Source organism: Adiantum capillus-veneris, chromosome 6 (genome assembly GCF_014529385.1).
Source record: "Adiantum capillus-veneris isolate H3 chromosome 6, ASM1452938v2, whole genome shotgun sequence".
Taxonomy (NCBI): domain Eukaryota; kingdom Viridiplantae; phylum Streptophyta; class Polypodiopsida; order Polypodiales; family Pteridaceae; genus Adiantum; species Adiantum capillus-veneris.
The window spans coordinates 109,832,984-109,856,068 of record NC_140936.1 but is presented as its reverse complement, the minus strand read 5'-3'; positions in this window follow the sequence as shown (position 1 = coordinate 109,856,068).

Below are 23,085 nucleotides of genomic sequence, written 5' to 3'. Positions count from 1 at the left end.
GACCTTGCTATGTGCAGAAGTGTGAGATGATGAAAGAAATTACATCTAAAGAGTTGGAAAATCGTACATGTGAACAACTCTGCTAGTGTGAGATATTCTCAGCATAAGTCATGGATGCTGTTGTAAAATGGATTGATAGTTTTTATCAATCTAATCCCTGATAAAGTGTGTGGAACTCACAACACAACTATCAGCGGATAAATTAACAATTGCAGATGTAAGTTACCTATCGTATGTGTTTACGTCCAAAAAAATACCAAGTCATTTAATGATGAAAAATGATGTTCTTTTGGAATATGAAACACACGAGTAACCAGTATGTCACATTAAGATGAAGATGGCATGAAAATATGCATCTCTTCACTCTTAATATAACGAGTGGTAACGCTTGTGTTTCTATGTAACACATATGACAGAAAAACTTAATCTAAAATTGTAAATTTTATAAGCTATTTCTAATGGAGTGTGTGGAACGCACAACACAACAATCAGCAAACAGCTCAACAATCTCAAATGTCAATCAATTGTTGTATATATCTATGTTCAGAGTAACACCAAGTCATCTACTGATGAACAATGATGTTACTACAAAATAGAAGCACAAAAAAAACGAAATTCGCATTAAGATGAAGAGGGCATAAAGTATGCATCTCGACACTCTTAAAATGACGAACGTTAATCTTTGTGCTTCTATGTAGAATAATCAATAATGATTTACTTTAAGATTGTAAATTTTATAGGCCACTCTGAAGTGAGAGGTGTAGCATCATGCCTACTACACTCCACGAGTCGACCTCTAATCCTAATTCATCTCTATGGTGAGAGATATACTACTACACCATACGAGTGAGAATCTAAATTTATCCTAAGCCTTCCCTGGAGTGAGTTATATAACTACACACCACGGGAAAGGAAACTATATTCTACACACCTCTGGAGTGAGCCATATGGCTACACACCACGAAGTGGCTTACGACCTGCAAGCCAACTTTGTGGTGAGAATCGAAACTACTGCATCACACAAGTCTGGCACAACACAAAAAAAAGGTTAGTATTTACTGAAAATTAAAAAAATAGACCTGAAAACCGTTGTAAACCAAAGAGGCTGTCGCTATCTGCTAATCTCTCAAAAGCTCCAAGCTCTCCAAGCTCCAAAAAAGTCCACAATGCTTTTTGATCGAATACGGCGACGATTGTACATATATACAGTTTTTCGATCGAGATATTTTTTGATCAAAATACTTTTCGATCGAAAAATATCTTGATCGAAAAGTGTTTTATACGGATATTCGGTAATTATTCAAAAATACGGTGTATATTGACGTTTTATACATATAATTTTTGTTATACGGGCGTATAAATGCAACGCAGCTCACTCACACAGACAGAACTTTTAAAAATGACAAAGGTTTGTTTCATTAAGGTCAAAAGTGGTATAAATACCTTACAATTGCAAACCCTAATGTTCCAATTTAACCATCTACTCAATCTAAATGTCAAAAATGGGATACAAATCTGGAAGGTTCTGCAAGCCACACTATTTACAAAGGTGAAATGATGGTTTTTCTCAATTAAAGAATAATTACAGAAAAATTATATTCCACCGAGCAATCATTCCCTGTTGGGTGTGTCCAACCGCTAACACTCCCCCCTCCTAGTTCATGTCGTCCTCGACATGGCAGTTGAGTTGCTTCTTTAGTGGATGCTTTTTCACATCTTTAGAAGGGACTCATATCGCGCATGCTGAGCCAATAATGTCGGGCCGAATATCTCTGTGTTGATGGTGAAGAAGCCGGTGTAGAAGGCTTCCTCAAAGGCCTGGAGGTGATACGAAGGCAAAAACATGATTCTCTGATAAAGTGCATGTATCACCTCATGGGAAGGCTGAGCAGACAGATCGTAGGCACATCTGTATGTATCTTGGAAGAAAAAGATACTGTCTGTTGCCTGTCCAGGTTTAAAGGTTTCGAAGACCGCCAGAAGGGTTTTACATATTTTTCTAAGCATGATGCAAGATAGGTCAGGAGAGCCAGTGAACAATTTTATGGCACCCGTTAGGGTTTTCACCATGTATTGCTCACTCATTCTCTTGCTTGCCTTCAAGCCTGGCAGCTTCGGGTAATTGAGCCAAGTGGGTTGGCTTCTCTGCAACAGTTCGTGTGCTGTCCATGTCCGCATCCTAGGTAGAGGGAAAAACCTGAGGTTGTCTCTGATTCTTTTAGGTGCCTCTACCAGATGGATTAAATATTGCGGATATTTGGTGAGCCATGCCTTTCTCCACCTAGGTTGAGAGTCCACTATCAGCTTAACTCCTTCAGGTTTGGAGATATCTGCTTTGTATAATGGCACTGTTGGCTCCTCTTTTATCCGTTTATTGATCGTAGTAGCTTCATCTTTAGAAGTGGATATGGGAGAGAAGACTATAGTCATTCACACCGAATGACATTGGCATCTATCTTCTGAATGGTCAGCGATTTAAACACTCTCTGCTCCCACTCCAATGCTTCTTTGACTGTGTCTCTTACTGTCGCTTCTATGGCCTTCTGCAGCTTTTCTTCTTCTTCTTGTGTCAAATCCTGGGGTTCTTGTGAGGGTCCCACCAAGATGTCCTCTTGCATGGTGGTGTCCACTGGATCGGACACATTTTCTATGTCAATATGCTCCATTGCTGCTGGCCTGGTGCTAAACTGTTGCTCTTCACTTTGTTGTTGGCCTTTCAACTCTTCTATCTGCTTCTGAAATGTTTTCTTTACCTCTTCCGCTTGATCTCCCATTTCAGATCTGCATTGATTTTTTCAGCCTCCTCTAGCTTTCTCTTGATGTCTTCGTTTTCTGTTTTCCATCTCTAAAATTCCTCGTCCATCTTTCTTTTCAGGGCTTCTAGCTTATTTTTCATGGCCTGGTTCTCTTCTTCCAAGCAGTTTTGCATTACAAGGGATCCCTCAGCCAGCATTAGTCTTTGCCTCTTCTCCAATGTTAACTCCTTTTGGAGTTCTTTCATTTGTTCTTCATATAAATCATTTTTTGAAGCTGTGCCAGTCGAGCTAGAAGCTCTTACTCTGGCCGGAGATGCCCTTAGCCTTTGGATGGTCTGATCTTTCACTTTCATTTGATCTTTCAGCTTGATCAATTAATCCTGGCTTGCCTCATGTTCTATCTCAGCCTTTTCCTCGGCATTCCTCAAGGTTTCAACCTCTTTGGACTCTTCAGCAAGTTGTAGAGTCAGATTGCCCTCTCTTTTTCCGCATCTGTCAGTGACTTGCTGATTTTCTTGTATTCATCTTTTGCTCTTTGAAGCTTGTGTTCGGCTGCTTGATTCTGTCGTTCCATCTCCTTGCATCTTTGTAATGCCTTGTCCAGCTGGCTTGCAGCTTTGTTTGTTTCTCTATATTCTCTTGGCCCTGTTTTTGCAATGAGTCGAATTTAGCCTTGATGTGAAATTCATTGGTTTTGAGATGATCAATCTCACTCTTATTGGCCATTGATCTTGCTCTGAGCCCAATTAGATTTTGCATTACCACATCCCAATCATTGGTCGGTGGCTGTAGGTCCACTATATCGGTGGCCATTTAGGCTCTGTAGAGATTCCTTTGGTTTTGTGCTTGCCAACTCAAAAGCTATCGTAGCTGCCTCTTCTCGAGAGTACCGCGCAGCTAGTAGATCAAGAAATATTCTAAAATTTCTTTCCTTTGGATCGGGTTTCTCCTCTTTTGGCTCATTTTTTGCCTTCTGCTCTTCCTCTTTGTTCTTCTCTTGCTTGGACTCTTTTTGTTCCTCAGGTCTGTTCAACTCCTCTTTATGTTGGGTTTGTGGAGGGCCAAGGGGAGGTGGTGATGGTGGTGGGCTGGATTCCCGGCTTGATGGTGGAGTTGGTGGCTTCTTCTTGAAATCCCGGTCCACCTTGGTCTTTCTCTCTCTTTCTTGCAAGGCCTTCCTACTCTTCTAGCAGTTTCTGTCTCACTTCGTCCACTTCTTCTTCTGTAAAAGAGATATTCGGGATATTCTCTGTCGTGGCATCTAAGATCTCGAAGTTTTTGATATAATTTTCGAACTGATCCTAGTGTACCCTTCGAGATGATCCCGACATGGCTTCTAGGGATGTCTTCCACAACTCGCTTAGATCTCCCTTGAGTGCTCTTTGGCTCTGAAACTTTCCATCAGTCTTTCAAGCCGCGCCGCTTTCTGTGACTTGGTTTCCTTGATTGGAACTTGTAGACTTTCTTTCTTTCCCTTCCTTGACTCTGGCAGCTCTTCTAGTACGGTCTCTAACCGGCGCTTTATCCTTGTGGCTACCCTGGGTGCCTTGGGAGGTTCTTCTTGTTTATCTTCCTTTAGCTTTAGCCAACCATTTTGTGAGGGAGGTTCAGGCCAGTTTCCTTTGGCATGCAATGCTCCATAGATAACTTTTGTTATCAGCTCACCAGGTACAATACAGGCGGGGTTTCTGTTCCCCATCTTCACCTGATTGTCGTGGATGTAAGCGGCATAATTTATCTCTTTTGGTTTGCCTTTCTGCATTGCCCAGGTGAAAGTGGTTGCAATGGATCTAGGTGGCATTCTGTATTTTTTTCGCCACTTTGTACACATGTGGAAGTATTGATTGTAGAGTTGGCTCATGATAGCCACCTTCGGGTTTGCAATGTCTTCAAATGTGTAGTTATTCTGCTTTTCCGAGTAGACCTTGACCTCATCTCACCTCTTTGTCACAATGTCTCCTTTGTTTGAGATGTCAAGTGCGGCTGCCACCACCCTCTTTGTGATGACAATCATTGTATCAGGCTTTCCTTGCAGATCGGTGACTCAGGCCACTCCATCTTCTTTGATTGTTGTGACAAATTTCCATACTCTTTTGATATCAATCCCTGCTGGCAAAGCTTCAAAGTAGTTGTGGAGATCCAGCTTCTCCAAGTAATCCCCCATCTTGCTCCTGACAAATTCATTGAGCTCTCGTGGTATCATGGGTAGCTCCACTGCATTTCCTTCAGGATCTTTGAATACTCCATGGTAGATTCTCAGATCATTGGACTCTATCATATCGTCTTGAATCCATGTGCTTGTGGGCTTCAGGGTTCCTTCTGGGATCACAAAAGGCTCACTTATTCTAAGTAGTCTTTTATAGTCATCCTTTTCTTCTTTGTAGGTGATTTTGCGGCTGCCATGGATCCTGTTGCACTCAGTAGTCCAAAGTTAGAGTTTTTTACATATTAGCTGATAAACTGAGTTCTAACTACCCAAATGAATTGAAAATTGAAGTAAAGCTCAAAAGGAACTAGGGAAACTCTGCATGTGCTCACAGTAGCTTTCTGGCTAAAAAATTATCATGTAGACATCCTACGCGTAGGATGTCTACCTTGTCTGTTTTTGGTGAAACTTGGCGGGCTTGTGGCCCTTGACCTGTGCAACATGGCTATGTAATTGGAATTGGGTTTGGGCATCAAAAAGTGCAATTTTGGATAGATTTAGGCTTTTGGCTCACAAATTGGGTAGGATGTCCTCAACAGGTGGAAAATGATATTCAAATGGGTTGAAAGTTGATATACATGCTTCTTACACCATGTTAATGGCTTCCATGAAGTCAGATCCTGCACAATAGGTGAAAATGACACTGGAGACATCCTACGCGTAAGATGTCTATTTTATCAAAATGACTTGAAGTTGGTTCTGGGGGTAGCCCTTAGCATGTGGAACATGGCCATGCTCTTAGATTTTGATTTGGATAATCATTGGTGTGGCTATGAGCATGTGTAGTGCTTTTAGGCTCAAAAAGTGCATCTTGAAGGTTTTGGGGGCCAAAAGTGATGGGAATGGCTTGAAATTTGATACATGAGCTTGTGAAGGTGTTATAAAGAGATCTCGAACTCAAAAATACCATCTAGGGGTCAAATTGGTCATTTAGACATCCTACGCGTAGGATGTTTATTTCATCAATTTTCACATCTGACCCCACAGTTAGCTTGGCAATGTGCTCATGAGTATATTGCGCAAGTTTCATGTGATTTGGACTAGTTTTGGTAGGTCTATGACCCATTATTGCCTCTATGCTCTGACTTAGCGTTTTTTGATGCACATGAGGTCAACTTTTGTCCAAATGTGATGAAACTTGGTGGCTAGCATGTACAAGCTATGTAAAAGTTGTGTATAAGATGAGATGTTGAGTTTGGTTCCCAGATATGGCCTTGAGACATCCTACACATAGGATGTCTCCTGATGAAATTTATATGAGAAGTGCTACTGGTGCCTGCCCTGAGCCCCCCCTGAGTCCCTTTTAAGCCCTATTTCAACTAGAAAGTCAAATAGATAGATAGAAACTCCCTGGTTGGATTTCAGAGCCTGTGAGCCATTTTATGACTCTTGGAGTGCTTTTCGGCGATGAAATTTCTTGATGTTAGTCTCCATAGCTTCCCGGTTCCTTGGGGATCCTTGCTATATGGTCTTTGTTGACTTTGGCTTCACCGAAGCTTCGTTTGGCAATTTTTCGCTCTGGAAGCACCCGTGGTTGCGTTTACATGTCGTCGATGACTTGTGGTGGTCTACCACCATAGGAATTGGTTTTTGATGTTCTAAGAAAGCCGCTTGTGAAGTTTGGTGGCAAACGGACATGCGGTTTGGTCGTGAGAGCTAGTTGACACTTTGTGTGTCTGATGCCGTTTCTGAAGCTTAGTGCCGCTTCAGGTCGCCTTATGGCCATGTGGGCTATATAGACTTAAAGAGCATGTTGAGATGCTCCTACCCATGAGTTTTGGTAGCATTTGGGCGGCTTCCCCCCGATTTACCATTTGGTGGCCTCTTGCAGGGCTCTAGAAGTTAGGGTTTTTTCCGATGGTTTTCCGCCACCTTTGTGCATTCAAAAGTGGTCTCCTATGCTAGGGTAAACCGCCGATGATGCCTTATTGCTTTTGGGTTAGCCGTTAGGTGGCCACTTCTACCTGTAGGTCTCTACTGCTCGTTTCCTGTGTGAACCCTACGCTAGTTTTCGCGATAAAACATTAAACATACACGAAAAGCTCAAGTTGGTGAGCCTACCTCTCATGTCTGGAGCCTGTCGGGTGATCGTGTGCATCATAGAAGCCGCTGGATGTCCGGTTGGCTCTAGGTGGCAAGAGCTCTCTCTCAAGAAGGCAATAGTAGAAATGAGCTTTAAATGAGGTGAAAAAATCTTATAATGGGGTCCCTGAACCACTTTCCATGAAATTTGACATGTACTCCCAACATCTTGCGAGATGCGGTTTACGCTCAAAAAATTCTTGATTTGGACTCCATTTGCCTAGTTTCCGAGAAATTTGACGTTTCGGTCAAAATCTGGCCAAAACACGCTTTCCGCTTCATTCACATAATTGCACCCCCATTGTACCATAGGTTGTCCTATAGTCATTGATTATCCCCATATTTTTTGTTTTTCATTACGACCGTATTTCACCTGCTTTTTGTATTTTTGATGTTTTTCTGCCGATAATTAGTAAAATTAAAAAGAAAATAGCAAATTAAACCCAGAAAATCCCCAAAAATCATAATAACTCAAAAGCATCACCGCAAAACACTATGTACACTCACATGCAATTTTTATGGTCGGAGTTCTCTGTTTTATCAATAATTTGCCCAAAAAATGGCTATTATTACCTATATACACACACCTAGGGACTTGATTTGGCGTTTGGATCCATATACTTGTAGATTCATGCTGTATAAGGGCATATGTACTTAGATTAGTCCAAAACATTTCGCAATCAAACGACAACCCTCTAAAATAGTCAAAAAACATGCCCTTTTTTGCTCTTTTTACCATTGGGTCCGCATTTGAGAATGCCTCCCCCCCTCCTAGCCGGAGTCCTCCCGGACGACAAGGTATTGCCTCGGTGTATGTGCCGTGCATGGGTTAAAAATTGTGCTAATGCTCGGCCGTCTAATGTGGCCCTATATGATGCATACACGGTCAATGCATGGAAAAATCAATGTTGTGCAAGAGGAGGGTATAAGCAAGATGCTTATTGGCATTCGACATTGAGGTTTCCTGTTTGTTGTTGATTTGGTTGGCGGATTTTCTTTGCAAGTAAAATTTATAACTCTACAGCTCTCTGTTTGATCGTCTTTCTTGCAAAAGTCGCTTGGTTTGCCACTACTGTCGATATGGCCATGGTTGTCTCCTTGGAGAGAATTGTCGTGGCAGAATTGGCCATAGTCTGTGTCTCTTTTGCTTTCCATTTGTTTTGGAGGTCTTTATAGGTTTATTTTTACTTTTGCGGTTGTCATTGCTGTGCTGGTGATTGGCACCCACATAGATCTGTTTGCCGGTTTCGTATGTAGTGTGTGTCTGCATGCCGATGTTGCTTGCACTGAAGGGAGTTCCTGTTGCTTGGGTTTCAGGATCCAAACGCAAGTCACATTTAGGTTGTTACTGAGCATTCTCTTTAGGATCCATATATGTTTTATTCCCTTGGTTATTGGTTGAACTGTGTACTTCTATTGACTTCTTCTGTTGTATTGCATGTATGCCATGTCACCTTTATCCTTCCGCACCCATACTTTTTTTTCGCGTGTTGCTAACCTTGATCTTTTCACTATGGTCTCTGTTGTTGGATGTTTGTAGTGAACATGGTTGGCAGTTCCATGGTTGGTCGCCATGGGTATCTTGTAGTCCTTTATTGGCACCCATCCTTTTGGTTCTTTATCCAGTGATTGGTTGCTGCCATCTGGTTCTTTCGGGGTCGTTGAGAAAATTCTACCACCTGTTGTTCTTGGGCATGCTGAATTTTGACTGCATCCGCATTCCAATCTATCTGCACATTATACTCTTTTTGCCAAGGTTGTCCCAACAACATGGGGTGTTGTGTGCTTTCATCCTCAACCACGTAAAACTTGTGTGGGTAAATATATTGATGTATTTGTACATGTAATATAGTCCAGCCCAATGTTTTCAGTGAATGTGATGTACTACTTTCTAGAACTTGTGGTGTAGGATGTAGTTGATCTTTGGGCTTGAGATGTTTGTATAATCTATAAGAGATCAAATTTTCTTGAGCTCCAGAATCAAGCAATGCCGTCGATTCAACTTGATTGCTACCCACTTTGACTGCAATTATTGGCTCCACTATGTCTTCACCAAAATTCTTTAGTCAAATAGCATTTATTCACAACAGTGATCCACATTGTTGTTGTTGTCGTAGAAGCCTTCTTTTTGCAATGCGTTCTTTTGCTTCTGCTTGGGTTTCTTCTTGTACCCTCTGTTTCTCCTTCATTCGTTGTTTTTCTTGATGTATTTGTTGAAGCATATCCTGTGTTAGTGGTAAATGATATTTTTTAATCGACACCCACTAATCCAATTTGGCATTTCTTCCCCTGCTAATGTAGCAAGCTTGACAGCTCCACTTTGTGATAAGTCATTAATCACAAAGGGTCACATCCCTCGCTTTTTAAGTTTCTTGGCATGTTGCTTAGGGTATAAACAAGTACGTAATTACCTGTTTTGAACTCTTTCGTGCGCACATGATTGTCAAAAAACTCTTTTTGTCTTCTCTTTTTAGCATAGATTGAAGCTACAGCTCTCAATCGAAGTTCGTCTAGATTTTCAAGATCATCTATTCTTGAAGAGAGCTCATGCCCTGTCCATTCTAAATGTTTTGCTACTCGTAGAGTTGGAATTAAAAACTCCATGGGTAATATAGCGTTTAGACCAAACACCATGTTGTACGTTGTTGTTCCTATTGATGTTTTGTAAGCTACCCTGTATGCCCATAGTGTTGAGTGTAACTGTTGATCCCAATCTGTCCTTGACTCTGATACAATTTTAGTTAGAACAGTGCATAGTGTTTTATTTGTGGCCTTAGCTTGTCCATTTGCCTATGGATGATATGGAGAATATTTTCTATGGATGACCATGAATTCCTCTAGTAGATATTCAATGACTTCATTAAGAAAATGTGTTCCTCGATCACTGACAATTTCTATTGGTAACCTGTATGGTACAAAGACATTCTCATACAAAAATTGTGCAGTGGTTCTTGCGTCTGCTTTTTGTGTTGCCTTGGCTTCCGCCCATTTTGTGAGATAGTCCGTAGCCACAATGATATATTGGGTATGGGTGCGGTATGCAGGGGGTGAAATAGGCCCCACAAAATCAATGCCCCATTTTGCAAATGCCCTTGCTCCCATCATTGGCCATAGTGGCATCTCATCTCTGTTTATAGGCACCTTGGTGCGCTGACATGCGTCACAACACTTTATAAACTCCTCAACATCTATTTGCAATGTAGGCCACCATATTCCTGCGGTTAAGACAATTTTTGCCATCTTATCGCCTGAAAATGGCCTCCACTTATTTCTCCATGTGCGTGTTCTAGAATCAGCAGGTATTCGCTTTCACTTGCATAGATTCTAAGTTGATTATCCTTTCCTCGCTTATAGAGTTGATTCCCAATTAAATTAAAGTCGCGAGCCTCCAGCTCTATAGCCCTTTTTCGCGCTTTTGTTATGTTTTCAGGAAATGTCCTTGTTGTTAAGAAATCAATGATATATTGACTCCATGCATGTGAGATGTTTACCTGAAACAATGTCGTGTGATCCATCGGTCGTTTGGCACTATATATAGTACAATTGTTAACATAAGCATGTGTGTCAACATACATAGTTGGCCAATAAACTCCTAATTGTTTCAGTCGTTGGTGTGTTTTCATTGTTCAAGTCGTTGGTGTGTTTTCATTGTTGAACAATGAAATGCACAATCTTGGACGTGTGCTTCTTCAAGATAACACTCGAATTCCTTTGGATTTATACATAATCGTAGAATTTGGTCCGAGCCTAGATGATACAGTCGTCCTGAAATCAATTGGAAGTTTTTGTTTGTCGAATTGTTTGTTGTTTGGATCTGTCTTCCTTGTTATCAAATCTACCTCCAAAGGAAAGAATGCTAACAATTTCCTGAGACCATTGGGGTATCATTTCAATATTGAAAAGATAAGCATCAGGTATGTCATCATCTACTCCTTTAGGAGCTTCCCCATTTTGTAGCCTTGAAAGATGATCCGCCCGTAGATGAGTTTTACCCTTTTTGACCACCACTGTGAAGTCAAATTCTATCAATATAATAAACCAACGTACTATTCTCCCAGTATTATATGGTTTATTTACCAGATATAAAAGAGCTTGATGAGCACAAATTTGTGAAGAACACAAATTTGTTTGCAAGCAAATAATGCCGAAATTTCTTTACAGCATAAATCATCCCTAACCCCTCTCTTTTAGAGGTTGTGTAGTTCTTCTCTGCACTATTTAACTGTCGCCTTGCATAACAAACTGGGAAATCCATTGTTCCGTCTCAAGGTTGAGCGAGAATACTCCCAATTGCATATGCAAATGCATCAATGTGGACATAGAATATCTTTTCCCAATCTAGTGCTTTAAGTACATGTGCTGATACAAGGTTTTCCTTAAGCTTTTGGAATGAAGTTTCACACTCCTTAGTCCAATCAAAACTGACTAATAAGCGATACAGAGGTTGTGCAATGACTGCATACATATATATGAATCTTCGATAATATCCGCAGTGTCCCATGAAGGATTGTACTTGTTTGCATTAGTAGGCCTGGGTAAGTCTACTATGACTCTGATTTTGTCTAGGTCAGTGGTTATGCCATCTCTTGAGACAATATTTCCTAAGATGCGGCCTTGCCTAACTGCACTTTTTCGGGTTAAGACAGATTCGATATGTTCTACATTTCTCGAATACCTTTTGTAAATGGTCATTATGTTCTTCTCGTAGAAGAGAGTGTACACAGAGATCATTTATATATATTTCTAAGAATATTCTCAGGTATTCTTTGAACGCATGAGTCATTAACCTTTGGAAGGTAGCTGGGACATTGGTTAAGCCAAAAGGCATAACTTTATACGCATATATTCCCCATTCTGTGGCAAACGCTGTTTTGTGTTGATCCTCTACTGCAATTGCTAGTTGGTTATACCCTGAAAATCCATCTAGAAAGGAATAAGCCCATTTCCCAGCCACCCTCTCAAGTACATGTTCTGTGATCGTCAAGGGATAATTATCCCTTATGGTGGATGCATTTACTTTTTGAGGTTCACACACACACGCAACTTTTTGTTCTTTTTGGGGACAACCATAAAGGGTAACACCCAATCTGTATGTTCGATGTCATAGATGAAATTCAGCATCCATCAGCTTGTCAATCTCCTCTTTGATTCGTTTAGCAAATGTGTCATTATATGTGTAAGGACGATGTTTGCTAGGTTTGGCATCTGACTTCAACGGAATTGTATGTTGGCATATCAATGGATCAACTCCTTTGAGGTCTTTGTAGGACCATGCAAACACATCTTTATGCTTCTTGAGAAGTTGTGTTAGCAGTTCTTCTTCTTCAGGCTCTAAATCAGTTGCGATATAGACCGACTGAGGCTTTTCACCTGGCGCATCGAGGTCTATCCGTTTTGCATTTTCCGGTCCATCGTAAGATACTTGGTTTGTTCTTTCCCTGACTGGTGGTGTCATTATGATTTTTTTGTCCTGGATGGTGAATTTTTGGTAGTGGGATGGTGCATTCATGTTTCCTTTTTCTAACTCCTTCTTACCATCACTTTCTCCCTCAGTAGTCCATACCTCTCGTAATGACCGTTTTAGTTCTTGGTATTTCTTTTAACGCTCCATTTTGGTCCACTCTGGGTCTTTTGTTTTTCCTGTTTTGATTGTTGAGATTTTTTTGATTTTGTTTCTGTTTTAGCCTTCCGTACTTGCTTTATTTCCTCTTGCGTTCCCTCCCTTTGAACTTTTGAGAATCTTCCTGATATTTGGTCTTTTACACAATCCTTTGCTTTGACAAGCATTAGATAGTGAGTTTTATCTTTTATCCTGGGCATCAAGTTCTCGAATTTTGTTTTCTGCTCTTTTTTTTCTATAGCTTTCCTGGCATCTGGGGTGTTGATTAGCAAAATCATAAAACTTGATATTCGCAGTTTTCTCCCCACGCTCGCTTGAGCTGTCTGAACACTCGTTATCTGCATCGTTATTTATCTCTAGATGCTCAGAGGAGTTATAAAACTCTTCTTGTTTTTGTGGTTGCACAATCTCATCTTTTGCTGGTATAAGGCTTACCATGTAATAGGGTAGCACATCATAGCCATCCTTATCACAAAATTTTGTCGTTGGGCTATCTGTAATGGTACAAACATCCAACGTTGCTAGTATGTGTTCCCATTCCAGAGGTTCTAAGGCATCTTCGGGAAAAGGTTCCAGAATATAATCCTTGTCCTCAATAGCTCTTTCTAAGAGGCATTCCTCTCTTTTTAAGCTCCCACAATGTGAAGCTCCGCACATCCATAGCTCTTTTTTTTTCCCTAACCATGCTGGGAGTTCGGACCCTTCCAATGTAGCTGAAGCAAACTCTTCCATTGGTGTCTGGTTCACATCTTTGTAACTATGGTCTTTTAGGTGTATTTTGGTTGTAGTCTTGCCATGTCCGAGGTATATGTGGTCGTAACCCCAATCCTGGACCATCTTTAATTGTCTCATGAATAGTCTTCCCAAGATGATCTCATAATTGTTCTTTTTGTCGAAATCGGAAATGTATGCTCATACTCGATTTCGCACGAGGTGACAAATACTTTTTCTAAAACTCCTAGAGGCTTTTCCATGAAGCCACCTGCCAATTGCAATCTCATTCTGGTAGCTCTCAAAGCCGGTTTTCCCCATTTTTTCCAGATTTCCTTGGTGGCGATGGCGACTCCTGCTCCACTGTCAAGAATAGCTTTGGAAGCTACTCCTTGGAATTCTACTCGTAGTGTGGTATTTCCATCTTCTCCCTCGCAATATTCTCCAACCTTGTTTAAAGGTACTGGCCTAGTGTTTAGTTGAGGCTTGTCCAATTCTCTGATCCCTTCTTGAAGCTTCGAGGTGGGGTCTTTTACTCCAAATTTTTTTAAGCATTTGCCTACGGTGGTCCACATGTTTGGCCGTAGCCTTTGGAGTGCAGCTAATGTGATTGTACATGCCATAGGGGTGGACAATAACTCAATCAACCCTTGTGAATCCATCACTCTATTAGAAGAAAGTCTTTGAGATGGGATTGCTCTCACCTCAGACTTGGCTTCATACTCCCCTAGGTAAGAGGGTAGAATTTTTAGCGAGTCTGGTTGGCTGTGTCCCGAACTAATTGATCCCTGGTCTCCCCCTCGTGAATGCATATCAAAGTTCATTTGTGATCTTTCCTTAAATTCTTCAATAGGAGGTAAGATCTCATTTTTCTCTTTTCTCATGCTATTCATTTGGTAGCTCACCCTGTTAGCTTCGTTAGCATCATGGATTTGCTTCCACAGGTCATTTAGACCGTTACAATCCTTACCCATTTCTACCAATGTTTTAGGTTGGAAACCATCAATTGTCTCGACTGTTGTATTTGACACTATGATAGATTCTCTCCAAGACTCAGAGGCAGTCATGAGTCCCTTCTTCGTGTCTACTTGTTTTTCTAAAGTTCGTTTGATAGGGGTTGGAGCTGGTACTTCGTGCCAACTTGCAGGTTTACCAAACGGGTTTCTATCAAGGATAGGGTTGTTTCAATCATCTTTCGACACATTTTCAATCTCTGTTTTTCTATTTTTGCATATGGATAAGTCATCCATCTTTGCTCTTGGGTTTGGTTGTTTTTGACTCTGGCTTTGATGCTTTTAAAAGTGAGTCTAATTGCTCATTTACCTTTTCTACCAATATTGATCCTCCTGATCCTTCACTTTTGGTTCTGCTATTTCCTTGGGTGCTATGGTTGCCACAGTGTGTGAGCTTAGACTAGTTAGATCCCCTAACCGCTCTAATCTATCCTTTGTGTGTTTTAACTCCTCGGATAGAGCCGTTTGCTCTCATTCTCTCCTGGCTTTCATATGCGCCTTTCTCGGTTTCCAAGTGATTCTCTGATTTTTTTTTTCTGAACTCGGGGCATCGGTTTTTGGCTCTTAAATTATGGGTTCATTCGTCATTCTTTGAGCTTGGTCTCGTGTCACTGCCTGAATAGGTATTACTGTCTCGTTTTGTGACCCTCAACTAGAAGGCACTGCTTCCAGCATGTCAAGGTAGTTTTTACTCCTTTGCTCGGTTTCTTAGGGCAATCAAGAATCAAATGAGTAATTCCACACTCGGTGCAATATGCGTTGACTCTAATGATTTCATCATGAGGACAATCTCTTAGCCAATGGTCTCCACCACACTTGTAGCAGGGTCCTTTAGGCTGATGAGGTGCTCCTTGAGCTCCTCTTTGTTGGTATGCATGTCTCTGTCCGCCCATGCCTCCGTTGGCTATGAACAACAATGTTCGTTCATCCAAGCTATATCTTCCTTCTCCTGCTGCTTGTGTAGCTGTTGGTGGTCCTGCACTTCCCATCATGCTCTGAGGTTCTGGCATTGGGGTTTCTTCCGGTGGATAATAGACAGGATTTGTAGCATATCCATTGAAATCTTTGTAATATGCATGTATAGGCACCAAAGCCGTCTCCTCTGGTTCATTTATTGTTGGTGTGTATCTTATGCCAACTAGTCGTAATCATGGTAGGGGTGGTTGCTGCCCCAACACTGGTTGTGGTCTTTCTACACCTACATGTCCTGGTAGGTTGCCTGCTTGATACCTAGGCATCGGTGGAGGTTGAGGAGATGCTACTTGAGCCTGGGGAGCATAAGTTCGTTCTCTCACATATCCCTTGTTATAATAACATTCCTCCGTCACATGGTTTGTCCATTTTTGTTCAATAGCACACCACTTTGGCTGTTTAGCCTGAGGTTTGGCATACAAGTTAGTCTTTTTTAGCACTTCCTCTACAAGCTGCTCCTGGCTTACAGCTATTTCTCCATTAGGGCCAAAAACGACTCAAAAAGGGTTGTTTGTTAATTTAAGGATTAAGGAATAGTCCAATAGTTATTTGACACGTATACAAAAGTATGGCACTCTTGTCTCCTCTATTGTGGGTTTTGGTGGTACTATTTCGATGAAAAACCGCTAAATGTCTTGATCATAAGGCTGAAACTGCTATATTTGGGTGCTTTCGGCGAGAGAGCTCATTAAATTTGCGGCTCAAAGTAACGAATTCTTGTCGTTTATTCTATTTTATATTTCACAAAAGTGTTGTCAAAAGATATGAAATCTATGTCGGAAGGCTCTCAAAACAAGGGCACTAATGACAAATCACCTACTTTTTTTAAACGTATACCTTTCTCGCTCTCTCTAGTTTGTGAGAGGTTTAAGTCTTTTCGTCTATACTTTCTTTCTTCTTCTCTAATCTCTGAGTTTCCATGGCGTCTTTTGCACGTCGCCCTTCACATAACATAACTTCTTGTGACTTGCATAATGTTAGAGAGGATGGTCTTTGGAAGCCCATCTCTTTTCGTGTGAATGACTGGGTAACAATGATTCCTTCATACAAAGGTGTACACAGAGTGAAGAGAACTAAACATGATAAAGTAAAAAACCATTGGAAAGGTCGTGTTCTTGCTTTCAAAGTGATCAAAAATGGATGGCTAGCTAAGGTTCAACATGTGTACATGGCCAAGGATATGGTGTTTGACTGGGAAGAACATCCCACACTGCATTCTTACTGTGAGTACAAAAAACCTATTTGATACAATGAATTTTTCATTATCCCATTGTTTTTCTCATTTTTTGATTCCATTCCAGATATATTTCCTTCAATAACTGTGGAATGGCAGCCTGTGGAGAGTCTAAGTGGGACGTTCAAAGCAATAATAAAGGGATTGTAGATGCTATGTATGCTGACAAGCCACCTTCCTTTTACAAAACAATGAATTTGTTTGTCTATTTTGCAGAATACAAAGTTCCATCACGAGAAGGTGCATATGGAGAACTACATCAGTTACCCGTTCCCACCATAAGTTCACTTGACTGGAAAGCTCCTGATGCATGTACTATATCAAGATTCAAATCCAAGATCAAAGAAGACATCCTTAAAGCTATGTCTCCGGGCCGGATATCAAGAAGGATTAAAGTTCAATGGTTCTTTCCTATACATGTCTTGTGGCATGTTTCAAAACAATGGACTTGCAGAGGACAAAGACGATGTGGCTTAATAGAAGATTTTCTATGACTGAAGTGGATAATGTTCTTGGAGACGGATGGAGCACCACAGAAACTTTCCATATTGGTGACAATATAGTTGTAGAGTAACCACACATTCTATTTCTATCTCATATCAACTATGTCGTCAATCATTAGTTCTGGGCTACGACTATAGGAGATGGAGAAGAAAATTAGATAGCTGGGTTCCTCTCGACTCTGAGGAAAATTGTCCAGAGTTTGAACTAAAGGTCGCAGTCCATCCACACACCGAGTATAGAAGCCTGATAGTAACAACAAATTGGGACTAAATGATGTTAGAGAATCTCTTGAGTTTCTTGATGAAACATCTCCTGAGTATAGATTCAAAGAGGATGAAATTGTGGTGAGCACAAGGATGGAGAAATCAACCTCTTGCATCCCATGCCTTCCCCCAAAAAGAGTTGTATTTGAGCCACTTGCAAGGACTTGAAAAAACAAGTTCAATATTGTAATCATTTTGCAAATATATTTATATTTTCTCTACCTTATTGTGAACATTACTTATGTTTTTTTAAACTTACATGACATCATGATACACATTTAATAATCGATAGTTGGTATTAATTATTTGAAGTACAAAATTATGAATCACCAAAGGGTATATTATATATATGTTCATATGGACAAAATGAACAAAAGTGTACATAGCTTTTGTGGAGTAATCAATCATGAAACTCCACTTTTCTTTTTGCCTGAGAGGATTCTGCATCCTCAAAGACCCTTTTCCTTTTGTGTTCAGAAGGGGATGAAAGTTCAGGAGTGGATGGTGGTGGTGACTTGGCAGGGGTTGGTGCTTTGGGCTCCTCAGGACTAGCTGGCTGGGGGTGACTTGGCAACCTTCTTTGGCAACATGAATGGTAGCTTGAAAGGTGAGCTAGGTGCCTCCCCCTTACTGTTCTTAAGTGTATAGCGCTTTTGAACCTTGAATTTCAATGGTGAGTGGAATGGATGGCCCTTTGTATCTGCTTTTTTTTTTTGCAAGGCTCTTCTTGGTGGGACTCTTCCCCTTGGCAGTCTTCTATGTGGGACTCTTCCCCTTGGCAGGGATCTTCTTCTTGGTGGGACTCTTCCCTTGGCAGGACTCTTCTTGTGATCCTTTTTCTTTGTATGAATCTTATTTGCAGGAATTTTCTTCTTCTGATCCATTTTCTTTGCATCCAAACCTTTGGTGGCTCTACCTTTCTTTGGTGGAAAAGGAGATTCTGGATCATTTGGATTTATTGATCTTTCCAAAACCATAGAAACAACCTTCTCTCACCCACGTGACCCAAGACTCTGGATAGTCATGCGACTGAAAAAAATAGAAAAAGGAACTAAAGGACATGAGTACATACATAAAACATCAAAATAAATACATGAGCTACACACTTACAGTGAGTGTAGTCATCTGGCACCTTGAACCAAGATATCTCCATGCATTCGCAATCACCCTCCATCCACAAGATGTTGAGTCTATCTGTAAAGACACTTTTTGATTGTAGTACTTGAAAGCTTATATATTGTGATCCTTATTTGTGGTACTCAGGTGACCAACAATAAGGTTGGTAGCACTGCAAGAAGACATTGAATCAAAAATCTACTAATAGAAAACAATGGGCCATCAAGCATAGATTATGCTTCATACTTATAGTTTACTTCTCCCATGGATACTTGACAATGAGTTCATAAATATAATATCTTTCTCCAAAAGATTGAAGATAATAAGACTCCAATGTCTCTACAAATAAAAACAATTAGCTAAAAATACCACAAAATGTTAAAAATAACATGTAAGGAGTTAAGATTTACCCTTCAACATAGCGGTATAATATGTAATTGTAGGTCAGCATGTTAAAATCTTCAAAAGAACTTGAAAGGGTTCCTTGCTTGTTAAAAAGGCACTGTGTCACTAGAGGGTCAAGTATGGAAATTTTCATAGCTAGAGCCTCTGGAAGATCCCTCATAAGACACCTGGAAAAGAAAACACAAGCCCCAATGAGCCCCTTGTGCCTAGGTGCCTTGCACATGCACTAATAATTAGCAAAGGAGAAAAACACATACCTGAGAAAGACAGATAAAGAGCACAGTGTCACCAAGCTCAATGTTGGGATTTACAAGCATACTTGTGTCTTGAGGGAATATGTCCAAATACACCTCAGTATCTCCAAACAAGGATACATCCACCACCATTTGGCCTGTGACTTTTTCATAAAGAAGAGAGTTGGATGCTCTTAAAATTTCAGCTTGATCTTTAAGGATAGCATCCTCTGATATCATGTCTTGCTCCCTCTCAACCTCCTTTCCTGCTTTGATATCTTGGGCCTTTCTTGTCTCATACTCATGTGTAACATCCTCAATGACAACCCCAGAATCTTTTTGCTGCCTGGAAGGAGGGATGTTTAAAATTTGGAAGGCTCTAAGATCCTCACTAGGAATGAGCTCAAGAGCCTTATCAAACTTGTATCTTAGACTTGACACAAGCACAAAATCTTTTCTCATAAGTATGACCCTATGAGAAAATGCAACTGCAATGTAGCTATCATTCATAAAGTCTATGAGAAAATCCTCAGTAGCTTCCTAAAGGCACATCACAGCTTGAGATTGCCACCTTACTGAGACAAAAGTTTTGATATTCATCATGCTTACAAGTCTATCTGATATCTCTTTGACAACTCTCATGAAAGAGAGCTTTGGAATCAGTAGACAAGTAGACTTTTGTGCTTTTCTTATTTCTCTTAGGGATTTCACCCGATAATTCATATTTTTTTCTAGTAGTGGCCCTCTGAAGAGGTAGTGGAGGCGGTGCTTTCTTTGGATCTTTCTCAAAATCATCTATTTCTGGATCAGTTTGGGCTTGGTAGACCTTCCTTGCAGTCTACTTAGTCCTCGCAATTTGGGTCTTGGGTCACAAAACACCGCACCACGCGATAGATGTGTCACCCACAACCTGCAAGATGTACCTACCGCGCCATGTGTGAAGAAAATGATATTGGGGAGAGACACCAACACGACGCGATAGAACTGTGACCCACTCTCTAGAGTATGTCCTTATCGCGTTGTATGTGAGCTACAGAAATTTCAAAGAAAGCAAACAAGAAGACCTGTATGACGCGATAGAGGGCTCACCCACACCCTAGAACATGCCCATATCGCGTCGTATGTGAGCTTTGGAACTTTTCACTAAGTCAATCAAAAAGACCTGCACGATGCGATAAGGGGCTCACCCAGACTTTGGAACATGCCCGTATCGCATCGTATGGGATGCTTAGACCTTTTCAATAAATCAAGACAAAAGACCTGCACAAAGTGATAGTAGGTCCACTCACATGCCCAATAACATCCGGGTCGCGTCGTTTGTAAAGCAGCTTGTATCAACCGGATCCTAGCACTAGAAGGTATCCATCTTTTCACACACCTCATGATTTGATGAGATTTGTTGGTGATGGGATTGATGGCTTACTAGGATATAGTTCTAGGTTATCTCATTTACACATTTCATCACACATTACATTCAATACCTCAAAACTGTTTTGTCTTCAAATGCAACAAGAATTTTAGAACTTGAAAACCAAATAGCATCTCTAAACAAGAAAATCACCACCTTCGGACTTTAAAAGAAACTCCAATAGGATTAAGAGCACGAGTAAAATGAATGAGAGATGTAGTAAACTTAGCAGAAGGTTCTGGACAAAGAAAAAAGAGATTAAAGATTACTAGAGAACATGTGACTAGTCTTTTAGGATTTGATATGTCCGATGTTCAAGAAAGGGTGAGATTTTTGAATGAGGTAATGAACAAAAGTGATATTCTTAAACTTTTGAAACTTCCTGAAAATCAAACTCAGAAGAAATTGGCATTTCAAAGTTTACTGAAAGATATGCGTTTACTGGTCCAACCTTCTCAAATGCAAGAAGTTTGTGACACAATGGGGGTGAGTAGAAGGGGTTACACTGGCCATCTCTAAAACCTGGTTTCACGTTTTAAAGTATTACAAGATTAAAGCTTATGGGTAGCCTAGGCCTCACAATGTTGGAAAAGTTAGGACTCTATTAAACGAAGAAATACCCGAACATTTTGGAGAGTACTATCATATAGAAGGAACGATGCCATATGAAAAACAGAAAAAAAATCTTCTTTTGAGTATAATGTTTTTAATAACATTTGTATGAGTATAAAAAATGTTCAATCCGCTATGGTGAGATACTATAATATGCAAGAAGTAGATTGTGAAGGAAAACTTATATTTGTTCTAAAATTGGATGAAGCTCAAATTCAAAAATGTCAAAAATGGAAAGAGTATCCATATCCCTTTTGAATAGAGCATTGGACTATAGCCAGGGTAAGCTTGATTCCCCATACCACAAAACTCAATCAAAAATGGAGCTTTGGTGGATCGGAGCAGCTCAAATACCAGTAGAAAATCACAATACATTGAAATGGCTATTTTTGCAGACCGATATCCCTTCTGTTATACACGACCAAAATGCAGGTGAAAAACTCTGTGTAGATGGCATGGGTGACTTTTTTGTAGAATGGCACTTGAGTGCCGACCTAAAAGAATTAAAGTTCATGTTTGGTGTATGTGGAGGTGCTAATACCAAGAATCCATGTCTATATTGCATGGCAAGCACTGGAACAAAAGGATGGCTTGCAGAACACGAGGTTGGAAAATCACCATCAAGGAATAGTGTTAATGTCATCGACTACCCATCGTCTTCTATGATTTGGGATCCAATTCTAACAATAGATTTAAAAAATGTACATATATGCACAATGCATGTAGAGATTAGAATCTTGGACACATTGCTTCGACTCCATCTTGACTATGCATACTCTATTAAGCCAACTAAACCTACAGAAGAGTGCATAGAAAAATGCGAGGCTTTGCTCTCTCAAATGGGTTCTCATGGTGGTCAAGTGCATCTAAAAAAATATCCCACTCTTTCAAAAGGAACGGTGATGTTTTGCAAGATGTTTCAATGGGTGGAGCAAAAGCCAGAAGATTTTTGAGTAACCATGACAACAAACAAGTTGATGCTATGTGGAACTGCTGGAAGTATCTTTGTGTTATAACAATCAATGTCAAAAGTAGACCAGATGTAGCCAACAAACACATGGAAGTGTGGAAGAAGCTTGACAATTTTTTGAAAGTTTTGAGACAACAAGCTAGCTCTGCTACTTATGCAGATGACTTTAAAAAGACAATAAAGCTTTTAATAACTGCTATTATAGATGCTTGGGGAGCAAAAGACATCACATATTACTTGGTGAGTATTCAATTACTTGCAAAAAAATGTCAAATTTACATCAGTTTTTGATTTTTTTTATATCTCTAGGCATGTCACCCCTATATCTAAAAAACTTTCTTCTTTTATAGCCCCCAAGAAGATTGACATTTGTCTCCTCAGCTGCTGCTGCATAGCTAGAGTAGCAAAGAAAGTATCCTGCTCTTGAGGCATTGAATCTTGTAGCATATCCAAACATTCGAAGTGCTGTTGCTCTCTCAAGTAGCATGATCTTGTTTGCATTGATTTGAAGGGGTGTGTGCCCTAAAAACTGTGACAATATCTTCAACGCAAACATTGGCAACTCAGGATCTTCAGAATACTGCATGTGAAAAGCACAGAAGGTGGCACTATCCAATGTAGGCACGTAGTGCATGAGAGAGGAGGCATCCCTTCTTGAAGAGCCCTCTATTGCTTTCCCTCTCGAGCCTTTAGCTCTCCAAGAAAATTGTATTTGTCAAGGAGTTCAATCTGCAACACAAGAAAATGAGTAATTAAAACAAACTTGAAAAAAAAAGAAAGATTTCAGAGGGAGGGAGATCAACTTTTGAAACTCATATTCGGCAATGACTTTTTCTTTTATGGAGATTGCATGTATCCGGTCATCTCTCTTATGTCAATTTCCTTTCCAATTTTTTTCAGCTTAAAGTCTCTGCCAAAAGATTGGATGCCAAGCTCAACAAGCCTCTTCTCAAAATCCTCATCTTTGAGGGAAGGTTTTT